The sequence below is a fragment of the Cervus elaphus genome, chromosome 3 (assembly GCF_910594005.1).
Source record: "Cervus elaphus chromosome 3, mCerEla1.1, whole genome shotgun sequence".
Lineage (NCBI taxonomy): Eukaryota > Metazoa > Chordata > Mammalia > Artiodactyla > Cervidae > Cervus > Cervus elaphus.
This window is the reverse complement of record NC_057817.1, coordinates 28845498-28858839: the sequence shown is the minus strand read 5'-3', so window position 1 is coordinate 28858839 and position 13342 is coordinate 28845498.

The window sequence follows — 13342 nt, the reverse complement described above, 5'->3', positions numbered from 1 at the left end:
ATAGTATTGAAGGAAAAGAACGAAGTTGAAGAGCTGCCAGTACCTGACTTAAAGATATACTATAGAGCTACAATAATCAAGATGATATCACAAAAGGACACACAAATAGATCAATCGAATAGAACAGAGAGCCCAGAGATAGACTTACATAGGTATAGTCAACTAATCTTCAACAAAGGAGCAAAGGCAATAAAGTGGAGCAAAGACAGTGTTTTTAATAAATGATGCTGGAACAAGTGGAGATCCACATTAAGGAAAAAGTGAATCTAGATACAGACCTTGTATCCTCCACAAGAATTACCTCAAAATGGACCACAGACCTAAATGTAAAACACAAAAGTATAAAACTCTTAGAAGATAACATAGAAGAGGGCTTCCCCGGTGGGCCAAGGGCTAGGACCCCATGCTCCCAATTCAGGAGACCCAGGTCCAATCCCTGGTCAGGGAACTAGATCCCACATGCTGCAACTAAGACCCAGCACAGTTAACTAAATAAATAACTATTTTTTAAAAAACAGGAGAAAATCTAGATGATCTTGGGTTTGGCAATAATTCCAAAAGTATGATCCATGAAAGAAATAACTGATAAACTAGACTTCATTAAAAATAAAAGTTTCTGCTCTGTGAAAGACAATGAAAAGAAAAGCTACAGACTGACAGAAAATATCTGCAAAAGACATACCTAATAGAGGACTAGGGGCTTCCCAGGCCGTGCTAGTGGTAAAGAACCCACCTGTCAATGCAAGAGACAAGAGAAACAGGTTCGATCCCTGGGTTGGGAAGATCCCACATGCTGTAGAGCATCTAAGCCCATGTGCCACAACTACTGAAGACCACACACCTAGAGCCTGCGAACCACAACAAAAGCCCCTGTTCTCCACAACTAGAGAAAGGCTACAGGCAGCAAAGAAGACCCAGTGCAGCCAAGAACTAATTTTTAAAAAAAGAGATTCCACTAACACACTCGCTCATTGTTCAGTTGCTAAGACTCTGCGGTCCATAGACTGCAGCACACCAGGCTCCTCTGTCCTCTACCATCTCCTGGAATTTGCTCAAACATGTCTATGGACTTGGTGATGCTATCTAACCATCTCATCCTCTGCCACTCCCTTCTCCTTTTGCCTTCAATCTTGCCCAGAATCACGGTCTTTTCCAGTGAGTTGGCTCTTCACATCAAGTGGCCAAAGGACATGATGGAGTTTCAGCATCAATTCCTCCAGTGAATATTCAGGGTTAATTTCCTTTACTATTGACAGGCTTGATCTCTGTGCTGCTTGATCTCCGTGCTGCCCAAGGAACTCTCAAAAGTTTCTCCAGCACAATTCAAAAGCATCAGTTCTTTGGCACTCAGCCTTCTTTTTGGTCCAGTTCTCACATCTGAACATGACTACTGGAAAAACTATAGATTTGACTATATGAACCTTTGCAAAGTAATGGCTCTGCCTTTTTTTTTTTAATTGAAGCATAATTGCTTTACAGAATTTTGTTGTTTTGTGTCAAACATCACAGTCATAGGTGTACATACGTCTCCTCCCTCTGGAACCTCTTTCCCATCCCACCCCTTTAAGTGGATACAGAGCCCCTGTTTGAGCTCCCTGAGACATATGGCAAATTCCCATTGGCTATCTATTTTACACATGGTAATGTAAGTTTCCATGTTACTCTCTCCATTCATCTCACCCTCTCCTCCCCTCTCCCTGTGTCCATAAGTCTGTTCTCTATGTCTGTTTCTCCACTACTGCCTTGAAAATAAATTCATCAGTACCATCTTTCCAGATTCCATATATATGTGTTTGTACACGATATTTCTCTTTCTCTCTGATTTACTTCATTCTGTATAATAGGCTGTAGGTTCAGCTACCACATTAGAACTGACTCAAATGTGAATATTTCATTGTCTATATGTACCACAACTTCTTTATCCATTCATCGGTTGAACGTCTAGGTTGCTTCCATGTTCTAGCTGTTGTAAATAGTGCTGCAGTGAATTCTGTGGTACATGGGTCTCTTTCAATTTTGGTTTCCTCGGAGTAAATGGCTAGGAGTGGGATTGCTGGGTCAGACGGTGGTTTTATTCCTAGTTTTTTTAAGGAATCTCCATACCATCTTCCATAGTGGCTGTATCAACTTACATTCCCACCAACAGTGCAAGAGGGTTCCCTTTTCTCCACATCCTCTCCAGCATTTATTGTTTATAGACTTTTTCATGATGGCCATTCTGACAGGTGGGAGATGATATCTCATTATAGTTTTGATTTATATTTCTCTAATAATGAGCAATGTTGAGCATCTTTTCATGTGTTTGTTAGCTATCTGTATGTCTTCTTTGGAGAAATGTCTGTTTAGGTCTTTTTCCCACTTTTTGATTGAGCTGTTTCTTTTTCTGGTATTGAGTTGTATAAGCTGCTTGTATATTTTGGAGTTTAATCCTTTGTCAGTTGTTTCATTTGCTATTATTTTCTCCCATTTTGAGTTGTCTTTTCATCTTGTTTATAGTTTCCTTTGCTACACAAAAGTTTTTAAGTTTAACTACGTCCCACTTGTTTACTTTTGTTTTTGTTTCCATTACTTTAGGAGGTGGGTCATAGAGGATCTTGCTTTGATGTATGTCATCAAGTGTTCTGCCTATGTTTTCCTGTAAGAGGTTTATGGTTTCTGGTCTTATATCTAGGACTTTAATCCATTTTGAGTTTATATTTGTGTATGGTGTTAGGAAGTGTTCTAATTTCATTCTTTTACATGTAGCTGTCCAGTTTTCCTAGCACTACTTACTGAAGAGGCTGCCTTTGCCCCATTGTATATTCTTGCCTCCTTTGTCAAAAATAAGGTACCCATAGGTGCATGGGTTTATTTCTGGGCTTTCTATCTTGTTCTACTGGTCTATATTTCTGTTTCTGTCCCAGTACCATACTGTCTTGATGACCGTGGCTTTGTATTATAATCTGAAGTCAGGAAGGTTAATTCCTCCAGCTCCATTCTTCTTTCTCAAGACTGCTTTGGCTATTCAGTCTTTTGCATTTCCATATGAACTGTAAATTTTTTTGTTCTAGTTCTTTGAAGATGTGATTGGTAATTTGATAGGGATCACATTAATCTGTAGACTGCATTTGGTAGCTTAGTCATTTTCATAACATGGATTCTTCTTACTCAGGAACATGGAATATCTCTCCATCTGTTTATATCATCTTTGATTTCTTTCATCAGTGTCTTATAATTTTCTGTATACAGTTACTTTGTCTCCTTAGGTAGGTTTATTCCTAGATATTTTATTCTTTCTGTTGCAATGGTGAATAGGATTCATTCCTTAATTTCTCTTTCTGATTTTTCATTGTTAGTATATAGGAATGCAAGTGACTTCTGTGTATTGATTTTGTATCCTGCAACTTTGCTAAATTCACTGATTAGCTCTAGTATTTTTCTGATAATATCTTTAGGGTTTTCTATGTATAGTATCATGTCATCTGCAAACAGGGAGCACTCCACTTTTCTGATCTGGATTCCTTTTATTTCTTTTCTTCCATGATTGCTGTAGTCTAGACTTCCAAAGCTATGTTGAATAATAGTGGTGAGAGTGGACACCCTTGTCTTGTTCCCGATCTTAGAAGAGATGCCTTCAGTTTTTCACCATTGAAAATTATGTTTGCTTTGGGCTTATCATATATGGCCTTTACTATATTGAGGTAGGTTCCTTCTATGCCCATTTTTCGAAGAATTTTAATCATAAATGGGTGCTGAATTTTGTCTGTATCTATTGAGATTATCATATGGTTTTTATCTTTCAATTTGTTACTGTTATATCACACTGATTCATTTGCATATATTGAAGAATCCTTGCATCCCTGGAATAAACGCAACTTGATCATGGTGTATGAGCTTTTTAATGTGTTGGTGAATTCTGTTTTCTAAAACTTTGTTGAGGATTTTTGCATCTATGTTCATCAGGGACATGGTGACCTCGTAGAATGAGTTTGGAAGTGTTCCTTCCTCTGCAATTTTTTGAAAGAGTTTTAGAAGGACAGGTATTAGCTCTTCTCTAAATGTTTGGTATAATTCACCTGTGAAGCCATCTTGTCCTGGGCTTTTGTTTTCTGGGAGATTTTTTTTTATCACAGTTTCGATATCAGTGCTTGTAATTAGGTTGTGCATAATTTCTATTTCTTCCTGGTTCAGTCTTGGAAGATTGAACTTTTCTAAGAATCTGTCCATTTCTTCCAGGTTATCCATTTTATTTCCATATAGTTGCTCGTAATTGTCTCATAATCCTTTGTATTTCTGCATTGTCTATTGTAACCTCTCCTTTTTCATTTCTAATTTTGTTGATTTGATTCTTCTTTTTTCCTTGATGAGTTTGGTGAAAGGTTTGTCAATTTTGTTTATCTTCTCAAAGAACCAGCTTTTAGTTTTATTAATCTTTACTATTGTTTCATTTCTTTTTTATTTATCTTTGCTCTGACTTTTGTGATTTCTTTCCTTCTGCTAATTTTGTGTGGGGGGCAGTCTGTTGTTGTTCTTCTTTTCCCAGTTGTTTCAGGTGTAAAGTTAGGTCATCTATTCAATGTTTTTCTTGTTTCTTGAGGTAGGATTGTATTGTTATAAAATTCCCTCTTAGAACTGCATCCCATAGGTTTTGAGTTGTCATGTTTTCATTTCATTTTGTTTTTTCTTGATTTCCCTTTTGATTTCTTCAGTAACCTGTTCCTTATTTAGAAACATATTGTTTAATCTCCACGTCTGTGTTTTCTACAGTTTTTTTTTTCTTGTAATTGATATCTAGTCTCATAGTGTTGTGGTCAGATGTTTGATATGATTTCAGTTTTCTTATATTTACTGAGGTTTGATTTGTGACCCAAGATGTGGTCTATCCTGGAGAATGTTCCACATGAACTTGAGAAGAAGGTGTATTCTTCTGCATTTGGATGGAATGTCCTGAAGATATCAACGAAATACATCTCATCTAATGTATCATTTCAGATTTGTGTTTCTGTATTAATTTTCTGTTTTGATGATCTGTCCACTGGTGTAAATGGGGTATTAAAGTCTCCTGCTATTATTGTGTTACTGCCAACTTCTCCTTTTATGTTTGTGTTTGTCTTACGTATTGAGGTGCTTCTATGTTGAGTGTGTAGGTATTTACAATTGTATGTCTTCCTCTTGGACTGTTCCCTTGATCACTATGTAGTGTCCTTCCTTATCTCTTGTAACCTTCTTTATTTTAAGGTCTATTTTGTCTGTTATGAGGATTGCTACTCCAGCTTTCTTTGGATTTCCATTTGCATGGAATATATTTTTCCATCCTCTCACTTTCAGTCTATATGTGTCTTTAGATCTGAAGTGGGTTTCTTGTAGACAGCATATATATGGGTCTTGGTTTTGTATCCATTCATCCAGTCTGTGTCTTTTGGTTGGAGCATTTAATCCATTTACATTTAATTACTGATATATACGTTCTTATTGCCATTTCCTTAATTGTTTGGGGTTTGTTTTTGTAGATCTTTATCTCTTCTTGTATTTCCTGACTATATAAGTCCCTTTAACATTTGCTGTAAAGCTGGTTTGGTGATACTGACTTCTCTTAACTTTTGCTTGTCTGTGAAGCTTTTGATTTCTCCATCAATTTTGAATGAGATCCTTGCTGGGAAGAGTAATTTTGGTTGTAGATTTTCCCCTTTCAGTACTTTAAATATATCCTGCCATTCCCTTCTGGCCTGAAGAGTTTCTATTGAAAAATCAGCTGTTAAACATATGGGGTTTCCCTTGTATGTTACTTGTTGCTTCTCCCTTGCTGCTTTTAATATTCTTTGCATTTAATCTCTGTTAGTTTGATTAGTATGCGTCTTGGCGTGTTTCTCCTTGAGTTTATCCTGTATGGGACTCTCTGCATCTCTTGGACTTGATTGACTATTTCCTTTTCCATGTTGGGGAAGTTTTCAACTATAATCTCTTCAAAAATTTTCTCATACCCTTTCTTTTTCTTTCTTTTTTTAAAATTTATTTTATTTTATTTTTTACCCTTTCTTTTTCTATTCTTCTTCTGGGGCCCCTATAATTTCAGTGTTGGTGCGTTTAATATTGTCCCAGAGGCCTCTGAGACTGTCCTCAGTTCTTTTCATTCTTTTTACTTTGTTCTGCTCTTTGGCAGTTATTTTCACCATTTTGTCTTCCAGCTCACTCATACATTCTTCTATTTCAGACATCTTCTTGATTCCTTCTAGAATATTTTTAATTTCAATAACTGTGTTGTTTGTATGTTTACTCTTTAATTCTCCTAGGTCTTTGCTGATTCTTGCATTTTCTCCGTTTTCAAGGTTTCGGGTCATTTTTACAATCATTATTCTGAATTCTTTTTCAGGTAGTTTGCTTGTTTCCTCTTCACGTATTTGGACTTGTGTGTTTCTAGTTTGTTCCTTCATTTGTGCAGTATTTCTCTGCCTTTTCATTATTTTTTTTTAACTTACTGTGTTTGAGGTCTCCTTTTTCCAGATTTAAAGGTTGAATTCCTTCTTTCTTTTGGTTTCTGCCCTTGTAAGTTTGGTGCGGTGCTTTGTGTAAGTTTCATTAGGGTGTAACTTGTGCTTGTGTTCTGGTGGAAGGAGGTGAGTTGTTTTTTTTTTTTTTTTCCCTCTGATGGGCAGGGCTGAGTGAGGTGGTAATCCTGTCTGCTGACGACTGGGTTTGTGTTTTTGTCTTGTTTGTTGTTTGGATGAGGCGCCCTGCACAGGGTGCTACTGATAGTTGGTGATGACAGATCTTATATACAAGTGGCTGCCTTTGTAGGAGTTCTCACTATTTAATATTCCCTAGGGTGAGGAGTTCTCTAGTAGTCTAGGGTCTTGGAGTCAGCACTCCCACTCCAAAGGCTCAGGGCTTGATCTCTGGCCAGGAACAGAGATTCCACAAGTGGTCTGTTATGGCATTAAATGGGATTAAAATAAATACCCAAAAACGAGAAGCCAAAGACAACCCCAGACAAATGGCAATTACAAAATCAGGCAAATAATAATTAAAATAATGGACTATACACACATACATATAAACCCATAAGCAAAATCAAAACAGTCCAACAAAAATAAAGTACAATAGATTGACCTGGTGAACAAAGGACACCAAAAATGTTACCCACCAGTTAAGAACAAAACTAACTAAAGCACAAACTGGAAAACAAAACTAAAGCAAGGTACCAACTGGGGAATAAAGCAATGAAAGCAAAACTAATAAATATGGTGAGAAAAAGAAAGGAAAGAAAGAAATAGAAATGCAAAGTTAAACAGAAGCAGATAAAGAATATTTATATATATATTAAAGATTAACAACAAGGGGTAAAGAACAATAGTAAAAGCAAACAAAGGAATAAATATAGAAAAAATTATAAGTTTTAAAAATTTAAGTAAAAAAGAGAGAAAAAAGGAAAACTCTACAGAACTGCAAAAGGCCAACATAGAGACAGAAGTTTATAACAGAAATAAAAAGTGTGATTGAAAAAAAAATCTCAAAAGCTTAAATAGATTTCACAGTGCTAATAAAATCAACAACTACAACGGGGGGGGGGGGGGGGGAACAAAAATAAATCCAAAGAAACTACAGAACAAGTCAAAATATAAGAATAATCAATGTTTTTCTTGAGCCTCTGCTGTCAGCGTCCTTTCCCTCACGGAGTCACAGTCCACCTCACCTCGCTAGGATGCCCTCCAACACTGCGCTGGTCTCTGGACCTGCTGTGAGGGCAGCTCAGACTATAATCTGGTCCTACTCCTGTGTGTTCTTGCCTCCAATGTCCTCAGCTGTCAGAACTAGTGCATTTTCTTTTGTGGGAGCTCTCAGTGTCTTTTTAATATATTCCATAGACAACAGAGTCTGACTAGTTGATCGTGTGGATTTAATCTGCAGCTTGTACAGCTGGTGGTAAGGTTTGGGTCCTCTTCCTTAGCCGCACTGCCCCTGGGTTTCAACTGCGGTTTTATCTCCACCTCTGCATGTGGGTAGTCCACTGGGGTTTGCTCCTGATGCTGCCTTGAAGAACTCAGGTCTGCTCCAGTGAGGGTCAGGTACTGAGGTTGTGCAACTGCTTGGGTTGCAGGGACCCTGGTGGCGCCAAGTGTGCAGGGATGCGGACTGCCTCGGCCACAGGAGTTAGAGGAGTGTGTCAGGCACTTAAAGGGGCACCCTGGATGGAGTCCGACTCTACTGTTCCCCGCATCAGGCGGGCTCTCTATTGTTCAGCTGCCGGTGCTGCTGTGTGGGGAGAGAGAGGCTATGGTGATGGCTCCACCCCCTCTGCATGACTCAGCAGTATCCCTGCTTCCATGGCTGCCTGGCTTTCCTCTATAGGCACTTCCCACCACAATCTCCTCCCTCGTGTCCTCTCAGTCCGTCTCCAAGCAGTCAACAGCAGCCCTCGTCCTGGGATTGTTCCACAAGCTCTATGCTCCAGCTCCCAGCTGCTGCATCTTCTAGGGGACCTGCGTCCTTGTCCAGGGTACGTATGTCTGTAGTAAGGATGTCTGATTCTCATTTCATTTAGGCTGTCACAGATCAGCTGCTTTATGTTTCTCAGCCTCAAATGTTTCTCCTCTGACCCAGACAATTGCCCCAATGTGGGGATCAGATCCCTGCTTCAGTTCCCCCACCCGCCGAGGGCACGTCCAGTCCTACTAACACTCCCTGTTTTTCCCCCTAGTTCCTTCATCCTACCGAGTTTTGCGTGGTTCTGTATATTCTTTTCCAGTGGTCAGGTACTCCTGCCTGTTCTCAGTAGATGTACTGCAAGCGCTTCTGTGTCTGAAGGTGTATTCTTGATGTATCCGTGGAGAGAGATGTACGTCAGTCATGTCCACCTACTCCTCTGCCATCTTGTTCTCTCTTGAAAACTTTTCTGCTTTTTAATACACTCTCTAGGTTGGTCACAGCTTTTCTTCCAAGGAGCAAGAGTTTTTTAATTTCATGGATGCAGTTACCATCCACAGTGATTTTGGAGCCCAAGAAAATAAACTCTGTCATTGCTTCTATATTTCCCCCTTCTATTTGTCATGAAATGATGGAACTGGATACCATGATCTTAATTTTTTGAATGCTGAGTTTCAAGTCAGCTTTTTGACTCTCCCCTTTCACCCTCAAGAGGTTCTTTACTTCCGCTTCACTTTCTGCCATTAGAGTGGGGGTGGTGCTTGTTCAGTCACTAAGTTGTGTCCAACTCTTTGTGACCCCAGGGACTGCAGCCAGGTTTCCCTGTTCTTCATCATCTCCCGCAGTTTGCTCAGATCCATGTCCACTGAGTCAGTGATGTATCCATCTCATCCTCTGCCGCCCTCTTTTCCTTTTGCCTTCAATCTTTCCCAGCATCAGGGTCTTTTTCAATGAGTTGGCTCGTCACATTAAGTGGCCAAAGTATTGGAGCTTCAGCAACAGTCCTTCCAGTGAATATTCAGGGTTGATTTCCTTTAGGATTAGAATGATATCATCCGTATATCTGAGGTTGTTGGTATTTCTTCCAGCAATCTTGATCCAGCTTACAATTTATCCAGCCCAGCATTTCACATGATATACTCTGTATATAAGTTAAATGAGCAGGGTGACAATATACAGACAGCCTTGATGTACTCTTTTCCCAATTTTGAACCAGTCCATTGTTCCATGTCCAGTTCTGTTGCTTCTTGACCCATATACAGGATTCTCAGGAGACAGGTTAGGTGGTCTGGTATTGCCATCTCTGTAAGACTTTTCCACAGTTCATTGTGATCTACAGTCAATAGACTTTAGTGTAGTCAATGAAGCAGATGTTTTTCTAGAATTCCTTGCTTTCTCTATGATCCAACAGATGTTAGCAATTTGATCTCTGGTTCCTCTGCCTTTTCTAAATCGAGTTTGTACATCTGGAAGTTCTCAGTTCCTGTACTGCTGAAGCCTAGCTTGAAATATTTTGAGCATAACCTTACCAGCATGTGAAATGAGTGTAACTGTGCAGTAGTTTGAACATTCTTTGGCATTGCCCTTCTTTGGGACTAGAATGAAAACTGACCTTTTAGAATAGATAAATCCAAATCACCAAATGCTGGTAAGAATGTGGAACAACAGGAGCCCACACTCATTGCTAATGGGAATGCAAAAATGGTGCAGCAAGTTTGGAAGACACTTTGGCCATTTCTTACAAAACTAAACATACTCTTATCATATGATCCAGCAATTGCACTGTTTGATATTTGCCCAAAAGAGCTTAAAACTTATGTTTATACAGATATCTGCACACAGGTATTTATAGCAAATGTATTCCTAATTGTCAAAACTTACAAGCAACTAAGTTATTCTTCAATAGGTGAATAGATAAGCTGTGGTATATCCAGATAACAGAATATTATTGATCACTAGAAAAAAGTGAGATCTCAAGTCATGAAAAGATAAAGAGGAATGTTAAATGCATATTGCTAAGTAAAAGAAACCAATCTGAAAAGGCTACATACTGTATGTATGTATTATATGATATTCTGAAAAAGTCAAAACTATGGAAACAGTACAAGACAACTGGCTGCATTAACGAAATCTACAAGACAAACACATAAAAGACCTAAGCAGGTACTTAATATGACATAATTAATGTCCCTTAAATACAGGATGAAAACATGAAAACATATTCAAATACTCAAATTCATTTAAAGTCAGGAAAATGCAGATTGAAACCATGAGTCCTCAATTCATACCCATAAGACTGCTAAATTAAAAAGCAGCAGAAAGGAGTACGTCAAGGCTGTATATTGTCACCCGGCTTATTTAACTTATATGCAGAGTACATCATGAGAAATGTGGGGCTGGAGGAAGCACAAGCTGGATTCAAGATTGCCGGGAGAAATATCAATAACCTCAGATATGCAGATGACACCACCTTATGGCAGAAAGTGAAGAAGAACTAAAGAGCCTCTTGATGAAAGTGAAAGAGGAGAATGAAAAACTTGGCTTAAAGCTCAACATTCAGAAAACTAAGATCATGGCATCCGGTCCCATCACTCTTTGGCAAATAGATGGGGAAATAGTGAAAACAGTGTCAGACTTTATTTTTTCGGGCTCCGAAATCACTGCAGATGGTGATTGCAGCCATGAAATTAAAAGACGCTTACTCCTTGGAAGAAAAGTTATGACCAACCTAAACAGCATATTAAAAAGCAGAGACATCACTTTGTCAGCAAAGGTCCATCTAGTCAAGGCTATGGTTTTTCTAGTGGTCATGTATGGATGTGAGAGTTGGACTATAAAGAAAGCTGAGCACTGAAGAATTGATGCTTTTCAACTGTGGTGTTGGAGAAGACTCTTGAGAGTCTCTTGGACTGCAAGGAGATCCAACCAGTCCATCCTAAAGGAGATCAGTCCTGGGTGTTCATTGAAGGACTGGTGTTGAAGCTGAAACTCCAATATTTTGGCCACCTGATGCGAAGAGCTGACTCACTGGAGAAGACCCTGATGCTGGGAAAGATTGAGGACAGGAGAAGAAGGGGACGACAGAGGATGAGATGATTGGATGGCATCACCGACTCAATGGATATAGGTTTGGGTTGACTCCGGGAGTTGGTGATGGACAGGGAGGCCTGGTGTGCATTGCTGTTCATGGGGTCGCAAAGAGTTGGACACGACTGAGCAACTGAACTGAACAATAATATAAACAATGGGAAATTTTACATGTTGTCATTGGAGAGTATATTGGTACACTTTAGAAAACTATCTGACATTACTTAGAGAAGGTGGTGGGCTTCCCTGGTGGCTCAGTGGTAAAGACTCTACTTGCAACGCAGGAGAGGTGGGTTCAATCCCTGGGTTGGGAAGATCCCCTGAAGGAGGCATGACAACCCACTCCAGTATTCTTGCCTGGAGAATCCCATGGACACAGGAAGCTGGTGGGCTACAGCCCATGGGGACTCAAAGAGTCAGAGACGATTGAAGCGACAGAGCATACACACATGCAAAGAAGGTAATGGTGTATATTCACAGAAGGTGACGGTGTATATTCTGCATGACTCAGCAATCCCAATGTAGTGTATAATCCAAAGAAACTCAGAGTCATACTCTTAACAGTATCAGTTAAAAAAACAAAACTCTGGTGCTCGCTTCGGCAGCGCATATACTAAAATTGGAACGAAAAAAACAAAACTCTGGAAACAATTCAAATGTTCATCAATAATATATTCCAGTGTAAGTAAATACATTGTGGCATATTCACACCACGTGTATGGTAAAAATGATGCTGTGATCACTCTCACTTAGGGACTCCAGAAAGTCTCTAGGTGACTGGTGAGGGGGAAAAAAAAGGTAAATGGTAGGGGAAAAAACAAACAAAACAATGCACCTAGAGCCAGACATCCTCGAATGCGAAGTCAAGTGGGCTTTAGGAAGCATCACTATGAACAAAGCTAGTGGAGGTGATGGAATTCCAGCTGAACTCTTTCATATTCTAGAAGATGATGCTGTTAAAGTGCTGCACTCAATACGTCAGCAAATTTGGAAAACTCAGCAGTGGCCACAGGACTAGAAAAGGTCAGTTTTCATTCCAATCCGAAAGAAGGGCAATGCGAAAGAATGTTCAAACTACCACATGCTAGCAAGGTAATGCTCAAAATCCTTCAGCTAGGCTTCAACAGTACATGCACTAAGAATTTCCAGATGTAAAAGCTATATTTAGAAAAGGCAGAGGAACCAGAGATCAAACTGCCATCATCTGTTGGATCACAGAAGAAGTAAGAGAATTCCAGAAAAAAACATTGACTTCTGCTTCTTTGACTACACTAAAGCCTTTGACTGTGTGGATCACAATAAACTGTGGAAAATTCTTAGAGATGGGAATACCACCAGCCCACCTTACCTGCCTCCTGAGAAACCTGTATGCAGCTCAAGTAGCAACAGTTAAAACCAGACATGGAACAATAGACTGGTTCAAAATTGGGAAAGGAATACATCAAGGTTGTATATTGCCACCCTGCTTATTTAACTTATATGCAGGGTACATCACGTGAAATGCTGGGCTGGATGAAGCACAAGTTGGAATCAAGACTGCCTAGAGAAACATCAATAACCTCAGATATGCCGATGACACCACTCTAATGACAGAAAGCAAAAAGGAACTAGAGTCTCTTCATTAAAGTGAAAGAGGAGAGTGAAAAAGTTGGCTTAAAACTCAACATTCAAAAAATGAAGATCATGACATCTGATCCCATCACTTCACGGCAAATAGACGGGGAAACAATGGAAACGGTGACAGACTTTATTTCCTTTAGCTCCGGAATCACTGTGGACAATGACTGCAGTCACAAAATTAAAAGATTCTTGCTCCTTGGAAGACAAGCTATGACAAACCTAGACAGCATATTAA